This window comes from Colletes latitarsis, chromosome 3, assembly GCF_051014445.1.
Source record: "Colletes latitarsis isolate SP2378_abdomen chromosome 3, iyColLati1, whole genome shotgun sequence".
Lineage (NCBI taxonomy): Eukaryota > Metazoa > Arthropoda > Insecta > Hymenoptera > Colletidae > Colletes > Colletes latitarsis.
Window position 1 is genome coordinate 40,169,788 of NC_135136.1, and position 24,703 is coordinate 40,194,490.

General features: G+C 44.6%; 1 protein-coding gene across 16 annotated transcripts in view; it reads left to right on the forward strand.

The window, feature by feature from the left end:
• Positions 1-24,703, forward strand: part of LOC143340268 (uncharacterized) — a 129,475-nt gene that overhangs the window by 37,250 nt on the left and 67,522 nt on the right. For all 16 annotated transcript variants that reach the window (XM_076762021.1, XM_076762022.1, XM_076762008.1 and 13 more), the window contains one exon: positions 18,459-18,511. The gene's annotated coding sequence lies outside the window, so the exon portion shown is untranslated. The remainder of the gene's footprint in view (positions 1-18,458; positions 18,512-24,703) is intronic.

Below are 24,703 nucleotides of genomic sequence, written 5' to 3' on the forward strand. Positions count from 1 at the left end.
AAAATGTAAAAAGTAAAAATGGCATTTTCGAAAGGTTTACTGTGGAGTACCTTCTGGAAGCGTGTTATTGCGTGTGCAGTTCGCGAAAAGTGCACGTTTGGCAAAGCGTAAACGTCGTTGGTGACCGAGCATGTTGCGAGCACATGGTGCTCCTTAGTCCGACCATGTTTGAGAGAAGAAGCACCGGGGGAACCGTAATGACGCCAGTACGCATGCACGCGATCATCGCCACCGTGTGTGCGTGGGTGCGAAACGCACCGGTCACACACACGTGGTCATACGCAAACACACGCGAGAGGCCGTTGCGCGGCGCTTTCGTCGGGGACATCGCGCGCGCGGCTCGAGACATCCGGTACAATACCCTCCGGTTATAATGGGCCCGCTAGTTCCTCGCATTGTTCGAAGGCTGCATTATACGCGCGTAGACCCTACCGACACAGAGTAACGTGTACCGGCGCGATTCGAGCCCTAACCCACCGTTGCGTCGCGTATTATACGGGATGCGTCCTCGTCGGTTGTTACACGCGCGTAATATTGGTCGTCTCCGCGCGTACGCTCGAATCCGCATCGATACGCGTCGATTTATCGTCACCCTCGAAACGATCCCGTCTCAGTTTCCCTCGTCTTTACGTCTTTCATCCCCCGCGGCTCACGTGAAACACGATCGCGTGCTTTGGAACAAACAACGAAGTTAGCGGGGATGAAGAGATTCGACAGCGGATCATCCTGATTTCGTTTATCGCGTTAAGATCAGGCGGCAGTTTACTACGTTTCACGTTGCGTGTATAGAAAATGGGAGGAAGTATTTGTAAGTGCAATCAAAACATGATTCTCGTGACAAAAACGAGAAATATAATGGCAGATCATTGGCCACACATTATATTTGCAGTAAAGTAAATAACCTAACTAAAAATAATTTTTTCAGAATGATTTGAAACTTTTCATTTTTGCCGAAAAATTTAGGCACCTTCTATTATAGTTATTCGGATAACCGGGAGTTAAATCGTACATGAATGTTTGTAAATTGCAGGGATGATTCGTCGCCGTGAGTTTGAAGAGGTTTTCGGACAAGTTAATTCGTCATAGAGTGCACTATGCGGAGGTTTTTGAGCGACGAATTAATTCGCGTTTCGCGTTTAATAGGTTAAGGGATTAATATGGAGCCGAGTATAGCGTCGAGAACGCGTGGCAATGCACTCACCGTCGATTGAATTCGATAACCCGGACGTTTAATCCAGATTTCAGCCGGCGTCTGATGGGCCGAAATGAACTTTCAGTCGATTGATCTCGGAATTGGTTCGTCGAAGAACTTTGATGCGCATATCCAGCTGCCGATGTCTGCCCGCTTTAATATCACTTATTATTGATCCTTCTTGCTGATCGATAACCGGTCACGTGTATTCTATGCACGCAGGACGTTCCTCGTTATCATCTGGATCCGAAACAGAATTCAACGGGAAGCTTCATACGATTCGAAACACGGCCATTCCTCGCGCAAAAATCGTCATTTCACGTTTGAAGCAGGCAATTTCCAAAGACCATAATAATTTATTAATTGAAGTAGATGCAGTAGATCGTTGGGATCAAACTATATGATACATCAATCTCAAACTTCTGTAGAATGCTATCTTTCTAAATAGTGATCATAAAACACTATCGTAACTTCGTAACTGGAATTTCGTTCTCCATTTGTCGCTATAGTTTTGCTTGCCGAAAACAGCATCGTAGCGTCGGTTCGCGTGGTAAATCCGGTTCAACGGGAATCCTAACAATACGAATGTTTGCATTTCGACGTCCGTGGACGAAATTCGTGCGTCGAAACCGAAAATACCCAGCAGAAATCCACGAACGGCCGGTGCACGTGCGTCGAACCGTGAAGTACGCAAACGGTTCCCTTCCACGCAGCCGGCGCCGCGTACGAGTATCGATCAGAACATTCGACTCGTTCGCCGTTACTTTCGAATCTCCGGCACGTCTGCCCGCGAATAATCAGATCGCCAATTAAACGGTCCAATTAAAATAATAAATCAGCGCGCGCGGATCTACCGCTGGTATTTCGTTTTCCGCGGCATTTCGACAAAGCGTCGATTCTTTCATTCATTCCACTTTTTTCTCACCCTCTCGTAATTCGTTTCTCTTGTTCTTTCCCACGCTCGCAAACAGGGTCGAAATTACACGAATAATTTCGTATTCAAATATTCGATATTTGAATAACATTCGAATATTATTCTTCGAAGGAAAATGTTTTCGTACAATCATTGATTTTCGTTTAATTTTAAAGATGTTAGAATCATATTAACTTGTTACAAACTTAAGTTTATGAACTTATCATCAAAGGGGAGAAACAAAGTGTCGTTGGACAAGGAACGAAAAGCCTGGTGCTCGAAAATAAAAGAAGGAACGAGCCGAAAGAACCGCGAAACATTTCGCTGGCCGATGACCGCGTAATTGCCACTTCATTTTCGCACTTTGCGCGGCCGACAGCAATTAACGTGCTTTAATTTCATCGAGTGCCGCGTTGCAAAAAATGGCCAGCGGACCAGCCATGAAAATGCCCTCTAAAATCTGTCGCGCGTCGCTAAACCAGAGATGGGACAATTCCTTATACACTAGGGTGTCCCAGAAAATAGTGAATATTTCAAAAATTTAATTTATCAAGCGATATTTCCTTCTTATAAGCATTTCTCGATTTGTGTTAATCCTATTGGCAGTTCTTTTATTCCCCTAGTTGCAATTAACCCTTTGAGGGTAGTTGATAGAGTAATTCCTAGAATTTAAAATATATCTTAACGTAAAGTTTGGATTACAGAGGGTTAATGGTGGTTTTTCAGGGTCACGACGGTGTCGAGTCGCGCACAGGTGGGTGAGAATGAAAACACGACCGAAAATCGCTCTACGTTATAAATATTTTGGCGTGTCGGGGCCATCGAGCCGCGGGCAAGATATCGAATCCGTGGCAAGCTCTCGCGAAAGCGGTGGTCGACCGTCTAGACGTTTGATAATGGTGTTTTTATACGAGCAGTTCGCCCCGTGTAACACGAAAAGTCCCTAAGGCGCAGTGCGGTGGTTCGCTTGCAAAACGGGGCGAAACAGGGACGGAGGCCATGACTTAATCTGCCGTTATACGCTGCCGGTGTGTCATAAAGTTCTCAAATGGTTTTTAGAGGTTAAGACGGATCTGTCTCCGTGGACACATTATCCCTGGTATTACACGCGTGTACGTTCCGTCCTAATTGCGTCACGATTTTCGCGGAAACGGACAGACCATCTCGAAGAAATGAGAATGTCACTGACTGCACGGTCGTTTTAACATTTTGAATCTTCTAAATTTTGGGGAAAATCCTCCCTGGGAGTGTCGTACCATTTTGTAGAAGACTGTACAACGGTGAAACGCAACGCGACGAAGTGCGTGTACGCGGTGTCCAGCGTCGAATAAATCACGCTCTTCAACGGGAGTTCGAGGGTGTGCTGATATTGATGCGCGCCTCGTGGCTATCATTTATTCGAGCCACCTATGCTGTCGCGAATCATTGGTCGCCAACCACAGATTTTTAATCGATCGCCGCGTCGATTAAAAAGTCACAGAACGGTGGTGACCCTACGGTGTTCCGAATTTTTATATTTCATCCATCACAATGATATCGATACTTTCAATCGTTGCTTCTTGATGTACCACACACGGACAGAACGCGTTTGTGATCGAAGGGAAACTATTACTCGTCTCGATCGAGCTAATGATAGATTCTGCAGGAAGCACTTTTTACAGGGGAAACGATCGACGATCGATCGAACGAAATGACAGATATTACGGTTGCAACAGCGTTGGTCGCGGTCTAAATGAGCGATACTTCCGTTCGGGGGATCAAGAATTTGACAGATCATCTGTAGACTGTCACTCGCGGTTGAGAAGACGAAATTAGCAAACCATCCGACAAGACGAGCTCGTTGACAGCTGTCTGGTCGAAGATTCAAAGGCGGTCGCGGATAAAATTAACACCATTCGGACGTCAAGCCGGCGAGTCGACAGATTTTATGTGGACCAGTTGTTTCGGTCGCGCGGAAAATTAATACCAACTGCCGTCGCGAACGAAATTAGCGCCAATTGCGACCGCGGGCAAAAAATTCCCATTTGCGGTCGCGGTCGAAACTGGCGCCGCTTGCGCGGCCATAGTGACATCGGTACGCTAATTAAACGAGGCATTCTCGTCGAACTATTTCGAAACGTTCGCGTAATCACGGACAGCTTTTTTTCTGCCCCGACGCCACTGACTATGGCGAACGAAAACGCGTCGTGGATCCATAAATCAATCTGAACAGAGATTCTTTACATAGATTGTATCTGTCGATGTGATCGCAAATATTTGAAAATCCTGTTCGATCGCTACATTCTGAATGGACGTATCTTTCGGGGAGGATGGGGTCAATGGTATAACGCTTCGACTTCCTGCTGTTGTTTTTATTTCTAGGCTTTCTCTTCTGATTGTCGAACGAACCCGTGACATTTCCACAGAGGTCCGTTTCTGGACGCAGGTCCGTTTCGCAATCGAAGCGGCGCAGCGCAGATTAATGCGCGAACAGCTCGCGACAGATTCATTCACGTCGCGGAGTCAATTTCTGAAGTGGCCGTGAACGCTTCCGGTGCTAACGATGGCTGGAGCGGTGCTTGTCGATCATTAATTACAACGACGAGGAAAAAGTTGACGGTACGGTATCCCATAGACGAATTAGCATGGAGTCGGTTCGATGATCGATGAACGGATTCGTTCCCGTTCGCGAAACAGGAAGGGGGCGAACAGTGTTAATTACCGCGCTCACGTTACGCGTACGTGTGCTGTGTTCTTCTCCGTTCGTTACGTGCTTTATTTTTACGTCGAGTTTCCCGTTCGTCGAAAGATTTGTTCGCCTGGAAGACGATCCTCCGCGAACTTCCTACGGAGAAGATTTGTTCCGTAGCCGGATTTGAGGATCGGATAACTAAGTTTCGTCTAACTGCATCGCGTGATTGATTCGTCGCTGATGAGAATTCGATCCTTCGAAATTGTCTCCGCGTTGAGGATAGGCTTGTAGAGACGATCGACGGTTAAAATTTGTTAATATTTTTCTACTTCTGTCTCGCACAAGCATAACATTCGTAGTTTATTGTTCGACGATTGTTTCGAGGGATCTAGGTTTAGCAGAATTTGCCACCGAATCGTTCTTTCTTTCCAGGTCGCGGAATCCTTGGGGAATTGGTGTACACCGGGAGACTTGTTAAGTAATTTGCTGAATCCTATTAGTGTAACACCCACCCGGTGAAACTCACGCGAAACTCCGGCCAACGACATGCATTAGCTTTTTTCTTCTCCGCCTCGCGTGCCACGCCGAAGGAAACGCAACTGTAATCTGTCGATGCCTTGCGGAGTAATTAACTTTGAAAGAAAAAATTAGTTATGCGGTTGAGGCCACGTTCCTCGGTGAACCTGCTTATATCGAAGCAGGAAACGACGAGATCTATAAATACGTTCGCTCGTCGATCTATGTTTGAAGCTTTTGTGAAATGGTAAAACGTAGTACTACGTGATTCAGATTTTCGAGCTCGAGACGTAACATTTTTTGCACAAAAACAGGGAGGTTTTAAAAATCCTAGCAGAAAGTTACGACCCAATCCAAGCGTGGGTAGACCTAAACGAAGGCTGTTTGTATTTTAGAAGGTCGAGAAATTTTATCGAGCCAGTCTCCACGGAAACGGTCGTCAAAAGGTAGGGAAACTGGTCCACGGAACGCGGGTCCAGAATTTTCAATATCCAAGCTGGGAAAATTTATGCTGGCTGTATAGGGGTCGACCCTCTGCCTCTGTGTTTCTCTCGGAGAATTCCGTTCCGAAAAAAATCGCCCCCCGAAAAGCCGTACGAAGTTCCATTGAAGCCTCCCCACCCGCCTTGTAATCCACTTATAAGTTTTCCCTTTCTTAGGAATCGGCCGGGAGTCCCGAGGCGACGGCAAATAGAATTCTTCTTTATGCACGCCGCGCGCACACGAATGGCGCCCGCCTATAGGTGCAAATATTAGATGGCTGTTCTGATGGCTTTTCAGAAACAACTCTGTCTCTCTGCCGACCCGTACGGGGTTGCTGGCTTCGAAACGGCGAGACGTATCAGGAATTCGTTGCACGCCCCTTCGAGCCCGGTTCCCCCGACGGTGCTTTACCTCCAAGAGGTTACTTCTACCTATTCTTGCGCGTATTCATACAAGTTCGGTAGACTGGCGATCAAGACGGGGATCGGAGGATACGAAAAGAACGTTGAACGACCGTCGTACGTTCCGAAGAACGATCTGTGACGAGAAAATTCCTATCCCCGGCTCGTTGTCGTACACCTCCGCGTCGTACGTTTGCATCAGACCCGGGGACAATCTTGGCTAGAATTTTGTACGACGGCTGGCTACAAGATTTACGACTATCGCAATCACCGTTTTTATTTATCAAGGTATACGAAGTAGGACAGAAGCTCCGTTCGCCCGAAATGTTTTTATTATTAAGCGAGGTGTCCTATGCAATTGGGAAAAGTTACGTCTCTAAAACGGTTAGAGATACAGAAAAATGTCATAAGATGCATCTGGTTCTTCGCAGCGTGTTCCTTTTTCCTGGAAAAGGTCAGCCAATGCGCCATTTCATCGTTTCTTGCATGTTGCACCGGCATTCCTACAGTTGGTCCTTTGCCTTCTTCCCTTGAAGTTTTCTTTCCATAGAAAGCGAAGTAAATCGTTCTCTTTTTCTGCTATCTCGTTTTTCTCTTTACACGAGCAAGCAGCAATTCCTGTTTCGGATTCTAGAAGTCTTTATTAAATCTCTTGACATTTTCGCATAGGAAATGGTACTCGATTGGAATTGTACAGGTGGTGTAACGAGAAAAGAATGTAGCACCTTGTGTAAGTGGAACGTGGATAATATTTATTTTTTGTTTACCATCGATTACAGGCCTCGCGAAGGCTGACTAAAGTGTCTGACCCAGTACGATCCGCGATCCCTTCTAGAATCGAATACGCAGTTTCCAAAGTTAATCGAAGTTGACTAGGTTCGTATTTAATCTTTTATCTAAGGAAAATATTGAATAAAGGGAAACGTTATTTAATATCGAAATGTATACTACAAACTATGTACATATATGGACATAAATGGAAGCATAGCCGCGTAGCAAAGGAATCCGCGTAATTCGAGACCTTGTAACACGAGGACTTACTGCGTGTAACTTCGAAGCTACATAGCCATATATACGAGCATTACAGATAGTTAAAGGCACCCGGTCTTAGTAGAAAGTTACACATAGTAATACGTGGCGATGCTCGTTAGAGCTTCGACGCATTAAAACACGTAGTACTACGTCTACTTTACCTAACAAGTCTTAAAAGTTTTCAAATGCGCGCAAGATAAACGAAGTTCGACTAACATAGCGATAAGTGTGCCCCAAATGGGCATTGCTACGCGTTTCGAGTAGATTTCAAGAAATATGTGCGGCCTTTTCAACGAGGTAGAAAAATGGTGCTCGCTAGAATCGCGCGGCGCCAGTAAACGAGATTGAGTTTAAGTGGAACGTATGACCGACTTTCAACCGAGAAAAAGCGATATATCCTGGTGTCTGATGCATTTCCCGCCTGTACTTGAGTTACGAGTCGTACACGTGTTAGGATTTCACTGAGGACGGGACACTCGAAATCTTCGAAATCTCAGCACCCTTCGAAACTAACAAATTTCCTGCTCTCGTAACTCGAAACCCAGGTAAATAATAACTTGGATACAGTAAGGAACCTGTCGAATAGTTTTCTCATAAATGTAGTTATCAGTTTCTAGGATAACTGTTGTTTTTGGTCCCTGATTTAAAGAGTTTAACGCGGTAATTGACTCGTTCGACGGTTGAAACATCTTCGAATGCTTCACAGATTCGAAAAACTCGACCTCTCCAACGCGTAATCTTCGTCAAGTGATTCGTTCGATCTGTTGGAACAGAGCTCCTCGAAAGGTGTCGACTCTACCGTTTCCTGGCTTGGTATTCCATGAACGTTATCACGTGTGAATTCGACGATGGTGCCGAGTGTCAAGTGTGCGTCTTAGGTACGGTACGTGAAGATACTGCATAAACAGGCGTCTTCCACGGTTCACGAGCGGCGTTGTTTCGTCACGTTCGACCTTTCCTGGACATCAGGCGATAGAGACTTGAGCCCGCAGGACGATTTTCCACGCCCGTTCCCAACGACCGAGGTTTTTACCGCATGGGCTCGATAACCCGTCGATCGTCCGTCGTTTCATAATGCAGAACGCATCGCACGCCATTTTTCCGCCGTGAAATCGGCCCCAGTATTGATGGTACAATCGAAAAGGGGGCGATACTACGTAAAAAAACAAATCGAAAGTGAAGAATAAAATTTTTTCATTCGAAGATTCGTTTTCCGGAAAATCGACTTGAACTTCGGTACAAGTAGAATCAGTGGTTAGTGGGCAGACATGCCCCAAAAACGAAGCACCAAACTATTTTATCCTTAACGAATCTACATAGATCGTCTTGTAGGTAACAAGAACACATTTGCATTTTGTGAATTTTAGCCCAGTCGAATCACGGAATCTCTGCCAGCTCGAACCCAGACCCGTTAGCCATTACAGGAATAATGGACCAATTTATTTGCAACCTTTTCTGTATTCTTGATTTCGGCGAATTCGCAACGATCGTGGAATCTGGTCGAACGAGAGACAGACGCCGCAACTCGAGCATTTTATCGCGACGTTCCTTTTATAAACGACTTCGATAGAGCTGGCGTTACACAGTCACGCGGGAGAATTGAATTTTTCTGATGGGAACGCTTCGAATTTGCTTTTATCGTTTATAGAGACGGACGGTGGGCAAAGGAGGAGCGAAATTACCGGATCGGGGATCGAATTTATTTGGTTTTGTTATTTTCTGGGCCTCGTTCTTGCTGACTCGATGCGTGGCGATACGCAACGATTGGGAATAAAATGAAAAGGGCTCCGCGAGATGCGACGCCGTAGGGACAGAGGAAAATAACGAGCGAACCGTGAATAACGCTCGACGATTTATTTACGACTCGTTTCACCTTACGTTCGTACATTTTTTTTTTTTTTTCATTTACCGTTTATGCGTCGCCCTAACCATTCGACCGCGAACATCGATTTTAGAGAATCAATTCGACGACGTGGGAACGACTCGCGTATCTTCGCAATTTCGCTTCCAAGCGACGCGTCGCGCGTTGTTCGGGTAAATGGCGAACGTCGTAATTTGACGAATGTAATTGCGTAATTGGTGGAAAGTGTTGCGAAAGCGAAATTGCTCGATTCAATATCCGCGTAATATGCAAACTCATGCATATACATACTCCGTTAACGAACGCTGACCGCTATTCCATTTTCGTTGACAAATAGAAAACGTTCTACTACGTGATCCGAGTACCGATCTCGCGACTGTTAGTACTGATGTATTATCCAGTACGCTTGTTCACGAGCTTTGGTATTTTGCCATTTCTAGAGTTAGAATACAATATATCGTTACACAGAACAACTCTCGTGGGTACAAGTTTGCTTTAATTGACAGAAATTAACATTCGTGCCTTAAAATAGAGCATAACTTTCGTAATCTAAGATAGACGATGAAATACCGTGGATCACAATGCTTAAAATTATCTTTTGTAGTAATCGTTTGATAAATTCCGGTTTCGAAATGCTCGATATCTCGCGGGATGCCCGAATATCGTTGCTAAAAATATTCACGCAAGAGTGTACTGAAAATAGCGTCCCGAAGCGTACACGAACCGTAATTGAAGTAGCAACAAAGAATCAAGGGGCACAGTAAACGAGGCAATAAAATGTTTAGGTGTGGTGCTATAACAATCGTTGGTCCAGGGTCTCAGGCTCGGCACGACGTTGTATTTTCGTCGTTCTTTCTATCGTCGGGAACAATCGCCGGAACTCGTTAAAAGCCCTTACGTCTGTCAGTCGGCACGACGTACGTTAATAATGTACACTCTTCTGCATAACGATCGCCATGATCCTTTTCTTCGTCCCTCTACGCGTTCGTTCTGCATGCTTACTCTAAGCACGACACGTCAAACGCTACCAAATCGTCCGCGATCCTATCGCAATCGTCTGGGAAATTGCTGCGTCAACGGTATTTTCTGAATACCAGCGTTGACGTGTCTCCTCCCGGTGATTGCATTCGAGTTCACCGAAGCGTTCTGATACGACAATCTCGAAGGTAAACAAGTCGACTATTTGCCCGTGATCGATGGAAACGATACTCCAATTATCCAGAAGGAAGATAATCTAGCATCGTTTGCGGCGATTTATCGCTAAACACCGCGCCGCGTGCATCTGACTGCCCCCTTATTTTGACTGGTTAAAGATTCGACAAAGTTTTATTTTAATTTTTCTTTGGAAAATGCATTGTTTTGAAATTATTTTACATCTGGTCCCCTGCAGAAATTCGACAAAATAATAGGGGTGTAAATTTTCGATCTACTGTATGTTCGAATATCGATCGAGCATTCTCGGTTGTACCGAACATTCTCGGGTGTCCCGAAACTCTCGGTTACTCGGATGCCTCTGGCAAGAATCCGTTCTCAAGGATGTCTTAATTTTCTGTTGGCGTTCGCGAGGCCGTTGGAACGGATACAAAGTGACACGCGAAGCAAACCGCGGGCTCGCGTGTCGATCGAGGCCCGTAGATGCAACGTCACCGTCGACACCTGTTTCCGGGTATACCTTACCAATCGACCGTGTACACGCTCGCGTACGCATACACGCGCGGATGATTCACGCTAGAACCTTGTTACTGACAGATGCTCGAAGCGCGTATCTAAACGTTGCACGGGTTGATCGAGGTGAACCGATGTGAATCGCGCATTGTTACTGACAGAGTTATGCCGTGTATGCTATCGCGATAACGTTATCGCGATCCTCGAGCGTTATCGAGTTACGCGGTTCAAGCTCGAACGGTCGATGTTTAGGTATCGCGGTCCGACTCCGATACATTTTTATTTATTTATTTGTTTCATTTAATGCCTTCATTGCGCTGCAATAAAACAAGATAGAGAGGGAAAAATGAGACACGGTGAACGGACGAGGCTAGGCAACAGCTGTTTTACAACTTGAACCTAATCTTATAATTCTATGTTAACCTTGATCGGTTCGGATAGGATCGGATAATTAGTGTGTTTCGAATTGTTTTACAATGTTCTGCATTTCACGGGTGGCTGAAATTATTTAGGATTTAATAACTAGAAAATTATAGCGAAGGTTGATCGTTTCAGTGATATTTATAGATAGTAGTATAGAAACCTGTGTGGTCTTTTGCATGAATGGTTTGATATTTTTCGTGAAATAGGAGAAGCACCGTCGCGTCGCGTGTCACTATTTGACAAGGCTTACGAAATTATCCTTTGTACTCAGACGGTTAGAGGATAATATTAAATTCCATGTACATTACAGTGTACAAGAGATCTGAAGAGGTTAAAATAAAACGAACGTTATAATGCTGCTGTGTACAAAAGGAAAGAGAAGGAAGAATTATAAGAAAATGAAGCTTAAAATTTGGAACTGTCGTGTATACGTGTATTAACTGTACATGAATTCTCATTTATGAAATTATTCCATACGTAACATTAGAGTACGAGAGTTGCAATTATAGTAGCATTGACAGGAAGCCGATAATAACATCGTTCATAATTGTCCATAAAGAGAAAGAGAAGTCGAACAACTCGAAACTTACGGTTAATACATGTATACTGGATTTTTTCGAAAACGAAGGTTATTATTACTAATAATAATCGCATATAAAAACAGATTGCACCGTAAAAAGAGTCGAATAAATTGTACGGAAGAAGGAATTTTCATTTAATTTTCCAATGGCCAAAAAATACTGGCTAGATAAAGACCGTGGAACGTCCAGAGTTATGCTAAGCCTAAACAGTGATAAATTTCAATTACGGCGGACCCAGACAATGTCGCAGACTCGCGTTATGATAATGCTAAATTACGGTACGTCCAGACTATGTTAACATTAAATTGTGCTGGGTCTTGACTGGATCCGGACGTTAATACTAATTTATGTTAAGTTTAAATTCTAAATTGCTACGGTACGCGATTATAGCTGGTAGGTTGTACCGTCGTGAGATCGCAAGTCCTGTCTAGGACCGTCCTAGGACATTGGGAGGAGCTTCCGCGGGTAAAGTGGTTAGCCTGCTTGTTTGTATCTGAAAGAGAACACGAGTTCAAGTTCCTGCAAGAACGTAAATACCCCTCTTTTCGCGGATCCTACGTAACGTCAGCCTGACGATCTTAATGCTACGTTACGCTAAGCATTCTAATAAGTGGCTCTCCCCCCCTTGCGGGAATTCTTATTGCGGTCGCAGGTTCCGTTCGTGGTCTGACGGACGAAGTGGTTTAGACCCTAGAGACCTGTGAGTCAACATTATTTGCAGTCATAGTGCCGTTTTCTTCGCGCATCGTTCGATCGTACAAGGAAATCACGCGAAACGCAACGCTCAGATTTTAACGGAACTTTGTACGATGGATAGAAGATCAAACAATATTTATTCCGATAGCTCCACTAGATATCGATAAAATAATCTTGATCAGACCAGCCATTGCTATTTGGTGTTGTAGATTAATTACCCCCGTCTGTGTTTAAAAAAAGGAAGTCTGGTACTATATTTCGCAGCTTCCCCTCGTCGATTTCGCCCAGCAGGATCGCTTTCGATCCTAGTCATCGTGTCTGGGAAAGGGTTCTCAGGGACGGTCGTGGTTGGAATACTTGCGATCGATCGTTTCGATTCGGTCGAAAAAGGCCTGCCGGAACCATCGACGCGGAAGTCGATCGTAAAGTCGTTAGTCAGTTCCCGCGCTACAAAGCGTGGCACGATGAGTGGGTGGGGGTGGTGGAGGGTGGGGATCAGGGCCCTATCCGTGCGCGCGCGTGCTCGTTCTGAAGGCTTGCGCTCGCGCGAGCACACGGAGGCCGCAAGCCACCGTTAATTAAAGCTTCTTAGGACGGTCTGGAGTAGGCGGCCGTGTATGTAATTGTGCATTCCCCTGTTGGCAGCCCTGTTAGAGAGGCTTTGTGTCAAGAAGGGGCAGGGGGGAATTCGCGTAGGTCTCTGCACGCCCGCAGACAATGGTGGTGGACTACAATACAACCCTGTTTGTATTTCTGCTGCGCGAACCCCGCTTCGATATCATCTACGATCCTTCCCTTCCTCCTCCACCCCAACACCCACACCCACCCCCTCCTCCGCAGCAAAGTTTTGTCTCCGTCTGCTTCGACGACCCTCCTCGTCCCTCCGAGTTTCTCTTCCGCTCACCGACGTAACTTCTATCCAGGCATCTATCTCTCCCGGGCTCGGTGCTCGTTTTCATTTCTTTCTCCGCGATTCTCTCGGTCCTCTAGCTGTACATACATCTCCGCCACTCTCTGTCCCTCCTTCCGCAGCCTCTTCCCTCCTTTGTCTTCGTTTCAACGCCCGTCTTTATCCGTCTGTGCCCGGGCGCTCCTCCTCGTCCGCTCGCGATCTGCAAAACGACGGGATTTCCGACGGGGACGCGACTTTTTCGGTATTTTATAGGATTAAAAATTTTCCGCACGATCGTGCTGCCATTAATACTAATCTTCCTAGCGACTGCGTTAACTTTCCCCCGTCTTCGTTCCGGATGCGAGCGTTTATCTGAACCTTGCTATATTTCCGTCGCTGCGAAACACGATAAAGTTTCAACAATAACCGTTATCGAGGGAAAAATTTCAATCGTACCACGATATATTTTATACCGTACAGACAAAAGTTCAACCGTCTGATCGAATAAACATCACGAATAAATTGCTGGACATCGGTTCTATCGGTTATCCATTATTTCCGTAAAATAAAATTTTACTTTGTACAGAGCAGAAGGAGAAAGAACATTCGGATATACGATAGATAGAGAAGCGTAATAGTTGCGTTGATAATCGTAATTCCCGCGGACAGAATCGCTAGCAGCCCGTCAATTTTATCGCTCGCAACCAGCGAATTGTACTTTTGCCGCGGCGTTTTCTAAACGAGTGACTTTTTCCAATAAACATCCGATGGTCCTTTGAACTTTGCGTAACGCAAAAAGCGCGGAATACGCAAAAACCGCGCGTGATTATCGCGGAAAACGCAGTCGCATCGCGGTTTGAACATCTTCCCTCTGTCTTTCTCGGTTTCTCTGTTTCCATCTGTGGTGCCGATACGCGTTTCCCTTTCTGTTATCCTCTGCTTTGTGCTTTCTGTTCTCTCTGTTCGCCGGTTCCCTGGTCCCACTCGGTCCTCGTTTTCCGCGTTCCGCTGGTCTTTCTGCCTCTCTGGCTTTTCTATTCAATCGCCCTGTTACTTTGTCCCCGCCTGACGATACTCTGTCGTCGAGTGATCATTTCTGCGCCATTTCGAAAGCCAGCCGCGACAGCCGAGACGAAGCTGCAATTTCGACGAGTAATTGGCCAAGGCCGGGACTAATGGGCCCTAGGCCTCGTCTCGAATCCTCTGCTACCCGCCATTAATAACGTTGCTGATTCAAGCACCGTCTTGTCGCGCGGAAGATAACCAAAAGAGGCAATCGTCTCGAACGATCCCGCTTAACCCTCCAACGAGTGCCATTTTACGCAATTGCCATCGTTGCTATCTTCTATTTTGCCAAATCTATAAAGTTCTCTGTAAAATTGCATCGTGTAGATTCTGTACAAAGTTCGTGGGTCACGGTTCGAAGTTTGTAAAAATTTATAGGGCAGCCTTCGATTCTGTAGATTAACCAAGTTCGATCGACGTTCGAATTCTATATATCGTACGTTCAGATTAATCCTAAATTAGTTTTGAACGTGGAACACGGTCGAGGAAGTTCCTCGAAATTACGGATTTCGGAGTAAATCTTCTTCCCGAATCAGTTCGGTAGCTGGTAGATAGTTGAATCGTCTGATCTGTACTTCGAAATTTATATACCATGACTTCCTCGACAAATCGAGGATCATCGACCACTCGACTGAGTAATTGCTTTCGATTATCCGTAAGACTTCTTAGAACGCTTAAATTTATCTTCAAAGCGTACGATCCTTGAGATTTATCAGCACCGACTTTCATCGTCCTCTTCTTCCAGCTAAGAAGCCTTTGAATGCATATCGAAGTAACTTACTTCGCAAACTTAGATCAATTTTACTCTTTTGTGAAACTGTGGACGAATTAGCTACCTCGATGAAATCCGTAACGAAAGAGAACTCTTCGCAACAAATAATCGTTATTAATTGCAAACCTTGTAACAAACGAATATTTTTTCATATTAAATTCTGAACAAACGTTGCGGATATTCCTAAACATGGAGAACAGGTGTGTTAACTCGTAAATTGCGTTGGTACGTACGAACATCTTCATTGTCTGGTAATTACGTTCATTACATTGTTCTCCCGTAACATGCAAGATTTTCTCTCGCGAATTTTTATTAAAGAGAAAAGCGGTCCAGTACGCTAATAATCTGATATTCCCCTGGCACGAGAATCGTGATTGGAGGGAAGATAACGAACCATATTTGTCTCCTCGGCCGCGTTGATGTTTATCGAGTACGCATTTGCTCGTTCTATCGTTTCCCCCATCGTCAGTTCCTTGTTCTGGTCGGTGAACGGACCCTCGAGGACCCTCTCATTAAATCTCTGCTATTTAGAACCGTATTCCTCTCTCCGTCCATTCTTCGGCGACCCCCGAAAAAATTCATCCACGATTGTAGAGCTTCTGAACACAATTATACTTGTATTTGGACTCCTAGTTTCATTCTCAAAACAACTGTAAATTAGAACGAAAATGTGTTAGCTTAATATTTAATAATATGACAAGGCTTTTCCCTTTTAGACCTTAAAACGAATCTCGAGAATCGTGATAAAATAGAGCAGCTTAAAGTATTTCGATATTTTTGCCTAGACAAGAACGAACGATTCACGCGTGGTTGTTACAACCTGCGAACGTCGAGGTTGTCATGAAACGTGGAAACTATGGGATTGGAACCGATTCCGGGATCAGAGACGCCCGAACGCCCGCACCCCGTATAGTTTCGGAGTTGGAGGAGTCGTAAGTTAGCCGGATATCGTCCAAGATAACGAGAAATTCTTATTCCCATCCGCGTCGATTGCTATCGAGGCGAAATTTACCGAGCCCCGTTGTCTTCGTGACTAAGCCTAAGTTTGGTGTGAACGCACCCTCAGGATTGCTCTTATCGGCATCCACGCCGTGGCTCTGGTCGTTTTCCACCCCTTTGGCTTATCTCGGCGGTGCGAAACCCTCTTTAGCCGACGATTCCCCACCGTTCCACCGGCTGGAAACAATACCTCCTAAAAAGGTATCAAAGTTTTTAGCGACGACAAAAAACAGGCGAGAGGGGGAGAAACGTGGAATAGCTTAGAAGGGTACCAGGGAAACAGAAGCCTGGAGAACGCTTTATTTCGATGCTGCCGCCGCGACGTACCCTCTTTTCTTGCCGCTACCCAACCACCCCCCATTTCTAGCCCCCTCGAACTCGTAAAACCCCGTTAGATGCACTCACACCGTTCACGCGGTGCGTGCCTGGTTAAATGTCACCCCCATCGGCAGTTCGAACAACTTTTCCCACCCCCTGTCCCTTTCTCTCTATCGTTTCAACCCCCTTCATACCCTTATTTCTGCCCGTTCTTTCATTTTCTCGCTCTTTACTTACTTCGCCTCTCTACTAGTGTCACCCCTTCACCCTTTCGGGGTGCAGACCCTCTTATTTTCTTACTCTTTCGTTTCGAACCCCTTCTTTGCTCCTTTTCGAACGTGCTCGTCGCAATACGCTCACGGTAAAGTTTTACCAAAGATTTTTTTACTCTTTTGTTCACGTTATCGTGTCCACAAGATTACGCTCTTCCTGTTGATTAACAATAGATACGTGTAGTTTTGCTGTAATCTTTCTGGCTGCTGACAGGAGATTTCGTTATCGTTTCCCCATGTTTCAGCAAATCGAAATCACCTCGCTGAAATCCCAGTAAACGCTTAGAGGATACTTTGCCGGAGTCGAACGGGGCTTTGGTGTTGCAGCTGGAGTTTGCTTTGGCGAAAGCCATTGCTTAGTTCCCTTCAAATTGTAGCAGAGAAACCATTCCTTTTGCACGGTTGCAATCCTGCGGAGAAACGACTCCTTGTTATGCTTTGCGCGTAACGAGTTACATGTTTTTTGTTGGCTGAAGGCAATTCTTCCGAGTATCTGTGATCTGTCGTACAGATCTACAGATCTAAACTGTGCCTATGATTTCTCCCTTGCTGATAGGACTCTTATCGAATTCGAGGTTCATCGGAGAAATAATTTTATTCGAAGTTAATAAAAGGTTTCGCACGAATTGGTTGGTTGAGAATTTATATCGAAGCGACGAGTGTTATACTCCACTATACGTATCCCCTTTCGTTTTCAGCTGTCACGAAAATAAACAGTAGGAAAGTGGCGAAAACTTTGCGCTTTTATCCGCAAACAATCGGCGATAGTAATTGTGCTTGAAGCGGCCTCTCGTTTCGAGAACAAACAAGACGATTCGCCGGTTTTATGACAGTAAATTGTTTTACGTTCGCTTTCACCGACGGCAATTTCCTTCCGATTGATCCCCCTCGAGTCGAGGAGTTTCGTTTACGACGGCGCGGCGCCATTAATAACTCGAATTCTCCATTTGAGCATCGTCGACGCTGAATAATCGAAACCGCGAACTGATTGCGAAGACACTGAACTCCTTCGTTCCATTTCCCTTTCGTTCCGCGCGCAATTACGCGGACGTTCATTGTTTTTCCAGCACGGTTTCCTGTCGATATTATTTCCTAAACCGATAACCGATACGATCGTCGAATTTTACGGACCCGCGAGCACGGACGCGACCAGAAATTTAACGAGGGAGTTGCAAATAAAAGCCAACACAAACAATACAAATTTCGATTTCTGCTTTATTGCGTTGAAAACGTAAGATACAGTAAAATGAAATGATTATTTTTGGAGGGTTAGATTGAAAAATGTGCGAGCATCGCGGGGTTGAACGTCTGAACTTTGCGAGAGATTTAATTTATAATCGATAAGAGTGCAGGAACGATGTTGTTTTAACGGACGAAAATAAATTAAACATCTTTCGTTTAAACTGGCGTGAAAAAATGGATATTAATAGCGCGAGAGGGGTCGTAAGGGAGCATTTTCCCCTCTCTCCTTGGGTTCGCCATTGCTTACAAGTACATCGCCAACTTTCAGACGGATCGATTTTGATCAAACTTTTCACGAATGTTCATTGGTCCAGCCTACGAGCTATACTGTATTTCGTTCCTGCTACTTATCGACTTTACAAGAGAAACCACCCCTTAGACCGGACCCAGCCATTTTATGTTTGCCTGTAAAACTCTTGAAAATGTTGGAAAATATTTAAAGAAATACTTTCTTTGTTCCACAGATGTTCGATGAGATCCATATCCGGTGATTGCGAAGACGTATGAAACAGCTCTGGTAAGTTCGATCAAAATTAGATAAATTCTATTTTCTAAGAAACTAGAAACAAAGCATCGAACGATTTACTGGATATTTTCGAGACAAAAAAGTCGTAAATTAAAAAGTAATCAGTTTTCTACGTGGAAACTTTTCTAAACGAAAATTATTCTCCGTTGAGCCAGTATTCGAGAAATTATTCTTCGGCGTTTCGAAACGGTAGTACAAGTTCCTGGGAAAAATGTTATAACATCATTCATGAATATTCCTCGCGAAATATTATCTTCTACTATTACCCAGTTCTCTAGAGACGCGACCGAATTTCCAAAGTTGAAATTCTCACTGCAGTTGCAATATTAATATTCCTCGATAAAGTGCGCGAATATTTCAACCTTAAGGACTACGTACGATTAAACGTCCTTCATTTTCAATTATGTTGTTTTTTCACGTGGTAATTCTGCCTAAGAATTTTTTATAAGCCTCAATAATTTATAGAGAGTGTATATACAATAGCAAAGTATTTCTCGACGATGCACAAGAAAATAGTGAGGTGGCAAGCTAATTAAATCATGCGTCAAGAGGTCGAGGACCGTTTTAAGAGGGTGGAACGGAAGTAACGAAAGAGGAAGCGTTTCTTTCGGCATCGCGTCCCGTCCCAACGCCCCGTCGAGTCGCGTTTCGTCGAGCAACTCTTTCTGCTCTTTCTGGGGCACGTGCCCACGATGTTTAATGCAATTTCCAGCGACCTTATCTGTTCGGAGTTTGGTTCGTCGCGGCGTGCCAGCTAGTCAGCCATCCCCCGCGGGGAAAAGTCTCGCCCAGCGGCCGCCTAGGGGCAATAAATTGGTGCTACTCGAATCAACTTTTGAATTACGGCTCGAGAGAGCTCGTTACGACGGCCGGCGAAATCCTGTTAGCCGCGTTACAACCGTAATGAACTCGTCCGGCACGAAAAGGAACACCGCCGCGGACGGAAGTGCACGGGCATTCGTGCGATTTACCAGGACAGGGAACTCCGGCTTCTTCGTAGCTGCGGTTTCTAATTAAAAACAGGCGACACTTAACCACGCATCAAACCGTTCGTCCGAAATCTCCGTCCTAGAAAAGATGTCGAAGACCTACGAAGACTTTGAATCGTGTTACGTTTGAATAACAGAACAGGTACGAAGGACGAAGATCGTAGGCGTTGAAGAGAAAGAACTTGTCAGGCGTCCAAAAATCAAGAAGAATCGGTGTCGAGCATCGTTAAGGGCGGAAATCAGGGAACCAGCCACGATTGCGAGAGAAAAATGAATTCGGCGGTCCACGGACGGGCGAATCAAGCCCGAATACATTATCGATACCGCAGGATATATGGGCCGATTCGGTATCAGCCGTTGCTCGAATGGTCCGATAAGTTTCGCAGTTGAATCTGCGAAGTTAAGCGGATTGGAGGAACGGGAAAGGATTGCCGCGCCACACGCCCCAAACTTTCGGCCCCGTCGAGCTCAATCTGTAATCCGATATCGATTGAATTCCCTTCGATTTTTTTCGTTTCCCTTTTTTCCCTTTTCTCTCGTTTTCATGCGTGTCTCTCTCTCTCTCTCTCTCTACTTTTTGGTGCGTACTTTTTTTCGGTTGAACGACCGGCAGGCTTCTGTCGCGTTTACACGGCACGGAACACCGAGCGAATCTGTTCGACGGTGACAGGTGCTTCTTCCATCGAAATTGGACTCTACGGTTCCGCGCGTCAGAGATGCCGTTTCATTCGAATAATAGATAACGAATAAAACCAACGAGAGACAATGCTTTAGAGAAATAATGCTGAAATGCTATAAATGATTCTTGCAAAACCAAGTCGCAAGAAGACTTTGATTGTCAACACACCGGCATCGAAAATTCCGGTTAGACGAGTTATCTCCGAAACTGTAATAATTACGGTCTTTCTAAAGAAGCGAGTGCATTTGTTTTCCATAATTCGCAATACACAGGGCCAGTTTTTACCGGTTTCGCACAAAACTCGGTCGTGAAATAAAAGAGATTGGTAGGAATGTAAAGCAGTGTTCCCCGAGCCCGAATAAAACTGTTGCAAATTAGCCAACGTCGAAGGAGAAATAACTGTGAAAAAAAGAAGAGCCCGGCATTAATTAAGACTTGTTCGTTAAAGAAATGCATAATTCGCGGGCTGTTGTAACGGCGTTCGCCTTGAGGTTGCGTAATGTTCTCGGTTTATTTATTCGGCCTGCGTTTATTATGCAATTGGGGTAATGCGTTTAAATAATAGCGGTTACCTTTTAGAAAGCATCGGTTCTCCGTATTTATGCAACGCAATTTGGAGAATGTCGCCCGCTACGGATCGTTTGCGTTCCGTTTTTACGAGCGCGCGGAATCGATGGCGTCAATGCCTTTAAACTGTCGCCACAATCGACTCGTATTGAATGAAATCTCAAGCAATGGACCGCCGTAATAAAATACGCATAAAAGGACTCGTTAATTGTTCGCGATTCAAAGTTACTAAATCCGTTCGAGGGCCACGACTGCAACTTCAACCGCTTCGCAACCGTGGACGATTAATTTTAGTTTAATAGTTTTTATCTACTTGAATGTAAATTATTTTTTCTTGTACCATTTTAACCACTTATCTCTGGTTTAGAAATTTTATTTTAGCTTAGTGGTGTGCCTGCCAAAGTGTTTGTAAATGCGACGTGGTTCTCTAAATGAAATACTCGAGTTCATGAAATCCATACTTGACCCAGTAGGGTCGTGACCCCCAGTGGAATCGCTAGGTGATCATGCGCCCCTGCTGGGAACTCCAGTGGATTAGGGTTCCTCGTGTCACACTTAATGAAAATAAGTACATACATCCGTAACGTTACGTATTTCCTTCTGTTTTCTGAATTATCGAGTGTCGTCGATCGGATATTTCATCAATGGATTCTTTCATTCGATAATGTCGATATCAATTAACGGCGGTGATCATCATCGACAAAACCATCGCTCTGTTCCGCAAGATTATCAATTTTCCGCTGATAAACTCAATGGATGATTAATGCATCGCGGCCAAACGACACCGCTGATCGATGGTGTTTGCCAACAGACAGAGACAGATATGGATCATTTCGCCGTCGGTGCTCCGACTGGCTAATCGAGTTACGCCGTTGAAAATTAATTCTTTGTTTCTTAATCGACTGTATCGAGCATTTTTATTTCGCCTTTGTTATGCAATGCTTTCCTCGGTACGAATATAGTTTAGACAGTTCCGTAAGGGCTATTTAATTCTATTCGATTCTAAAAAAGAAATATTAATAAAGTTCAAAATGAACCCGGAGTCCACTAGGTGAAAGTCAAAGAAAATAATTGCGAGGAATGAAATCTGGGAGTGGAAAATTGCCATGACGAGGCACAATGTATGAAAAGGAACCCAGGGAGTTTAATGCAACTATATTTTTCCCGTTCGAAGTGAAACTAGCATGGTTTCTATCGAATTGGTTGATTCGCGAACGAGAAATGTCATCGCGAGGCTAGATGGACGTCGAATCAAGGGCCATTTTACTCTCTCCAACGAGCCGTCTGTCCTCTTCCGTCACGCTGATTACGCGCACTGCTTTTTACCGCAGCCATTGTTACGTTTCAATGACGACACGATGACCGTAATTGCAGCATCGCGGTTCCGCGTGCCGATCCGTTACGCAACGATGTATCGGCGAGCTTTTATCGAACCTGATCCATGTTCTTTCCTTTGGGGGATGATCGACCAAAGGGATGCACGGTACCGAGCTCTTCTAATAAATAAATATGCGAACAATAGACTTTGTCCTGACGAACAGAGATAATAAAAATACTAAAAATTTATATTTCGATAGAAACTGTACGTCTGATTAAAAATATCACAATTACTCGTCTATTATTCGCCGTTTGAAATTTTTATCAAAGTATTTTGCTCGTCTGTGGTTCCTCCAATAGCATGGGCGTCGCATCTTTTACGCGAGGGAACTGTTGCGGCAGTTAGTATCGACTTTTGCTGTTCCTTTAGCCCGGGAGCTTTCGAGGAAACTTTCTGACGTTGCTCGTATTCGTTTCTCTCGAAGTCGCGGAAAATGGCTCTCGAAAAATCTGTTATACGCCCGCGCGAAAGACAGGTGACACACGGTAAAGAAAGGGCATCGTTCTACGGCCGCGCCACGCGATACGTTTTCCCGTCCCGGTTTCGTATTTCCAGTCCGCGGAACAGCAAGCATCACGTACACACCAGGGGGGGTTCCACCGAGTATATTTCCGGTGTACGTAGCCCGTGCTTCCTCCGTCTGGATGGCAAGAATTACATTCCTATCGGATCGCCGTAACACGTACGCGACGGTGGAACTTTTTCCCGATACGTTTCGCGACTAATGGACCTTAACATTTTCCGCCAGAATTCGGCCCTCCTACTCTTTTTGTCCTCAACGACGCCGACAGCCCCTATTAAGTATCTCCGAACGTCCTTACAGGGCGATTCTAAAACGTGTAATCCAACTGTAGCTCATTTTCAAGCTGCGTTAATTTCATTCCGTAGAAATGAATTCAGAGGGGAATAGAAAAATGAGAGTCAAAAGTTTTTAATGATCACGCGATACTTTGGAAAGAAAGTTTGGAAAACAAGCGCACGTGTGCAAGTTGCGTAGAGAAAGAATCGTATCGTCAAAAGATGATTCCCATCGCGGGATTCAACCTTTCTTCCTCCATCGGTTCTTTGTATCTTCGCTGGGAAAAGAGCTGCATCTTGTCCTAGTTTCTAGAATCATCCTATATATACGGGCGTCTATAGGTCTCTTGGTGTCGATTCGATATTATCAGGATGAAACGACTTGGTCTTTTGTAACGTTGTCAAAGGAAGAGGATACGTGTTTCTGACGCGTATCTAGGTCAGATCTATGGAACAATCGATTCCTGTGTGATTCGTGTTCAATGGTAGAGATTCTCAATGGAAAATGGTCTCCCTTAATCAGTTCACCATACGTAGGGATGTCTTCAACGTTTATTGAAATTATAGACAAACAGAAACGCTCGATAGTTCAATATCTCAGAAATGTACAATAAAGGAGACAAAAATATCGAATTTAAATAAAGTCTAGATAAAAGAAACTTGTTCTTTGCTTTCTGTATCAGAGGATAATCTTAAATAAAGACTTTCTTCCGGAAGAAAGAACATTGGGCAGTTTTATCCAATAGGTGTAGCATTGAATAGCATAAAGGGACAAAAGCTTTGTAATGCTGTTATGCTCGAACACCCTCGTGAGGAAGCACGCGGTGAAAAAAAAGGAACGTGGCCCCGTTCTTATAAAGACGTTAATAAAATGCAAATCTTAACCTACGATACGATCTTAACTTTTATGTTCGCATTAACACCTTCGCAGCATCTTTATAGAAACGTGTCCACCATCCTTTTTCCATAATGCATTTCCTCAAGAAGGTGTTCGAGCACTCGAGCATTACGAAGCTTCCATTCTTTCGTAATATTTAATTCAATTAATACTGCACCACCGTGCGCGTACAATTATCATTCTGCGAATCCTTTCTTTTGTTCTGGGAACACGTTGAACTCGAACAAAACGCTCGAACGAGTTACTTGGCAAATTACAGAATATTCCATTAATATAATTACAGATTTTATTTTCACACGCCAACCTTTTATTAAATATTTTATAACGTGCAATCTTGAGAAATACGTGTTTTCTTCGTGTCATTCCAGTAATGGAAAACCCCCGCATCTTGTTTACGACCACCGAACGATTCGATCTCCTTTATCTTCCAATCATACTCCGCACTATAAATTTCATATTTTCAGTGTATGTCCAGAGCATTTTTGGCGGAAACGAACATCGTGCCCGATGCTTGGTATCGATTTCCGATTTTCCATTGTATCGACGGGGAAAAGAATTCGGCGAATAACCGGCAGCAATTTTAATTCAATTTAATAACGCTTTAACGAATCTCGAAACCGCTCTTTTTTTAACGAAACTCATTTCGCGTCGCTGTTTCATTCTATCGCGAGAATACAAATTTTTCCATCGACCGACGTTACAACGGAATCGTGGACGATGGTGTTTTGCGGCGCGACGTTAAAAATCACGCTCTTTCACGGAGCTTCGAACGCAGCCAACGACTTTTCCGATACGTTTCGCGGCTAATGGCCTAGACCATTTTCGCTAGAATTTCCTGATCGTCGTTTGCTTGCCAGTAGCGGTTACTGGCGGC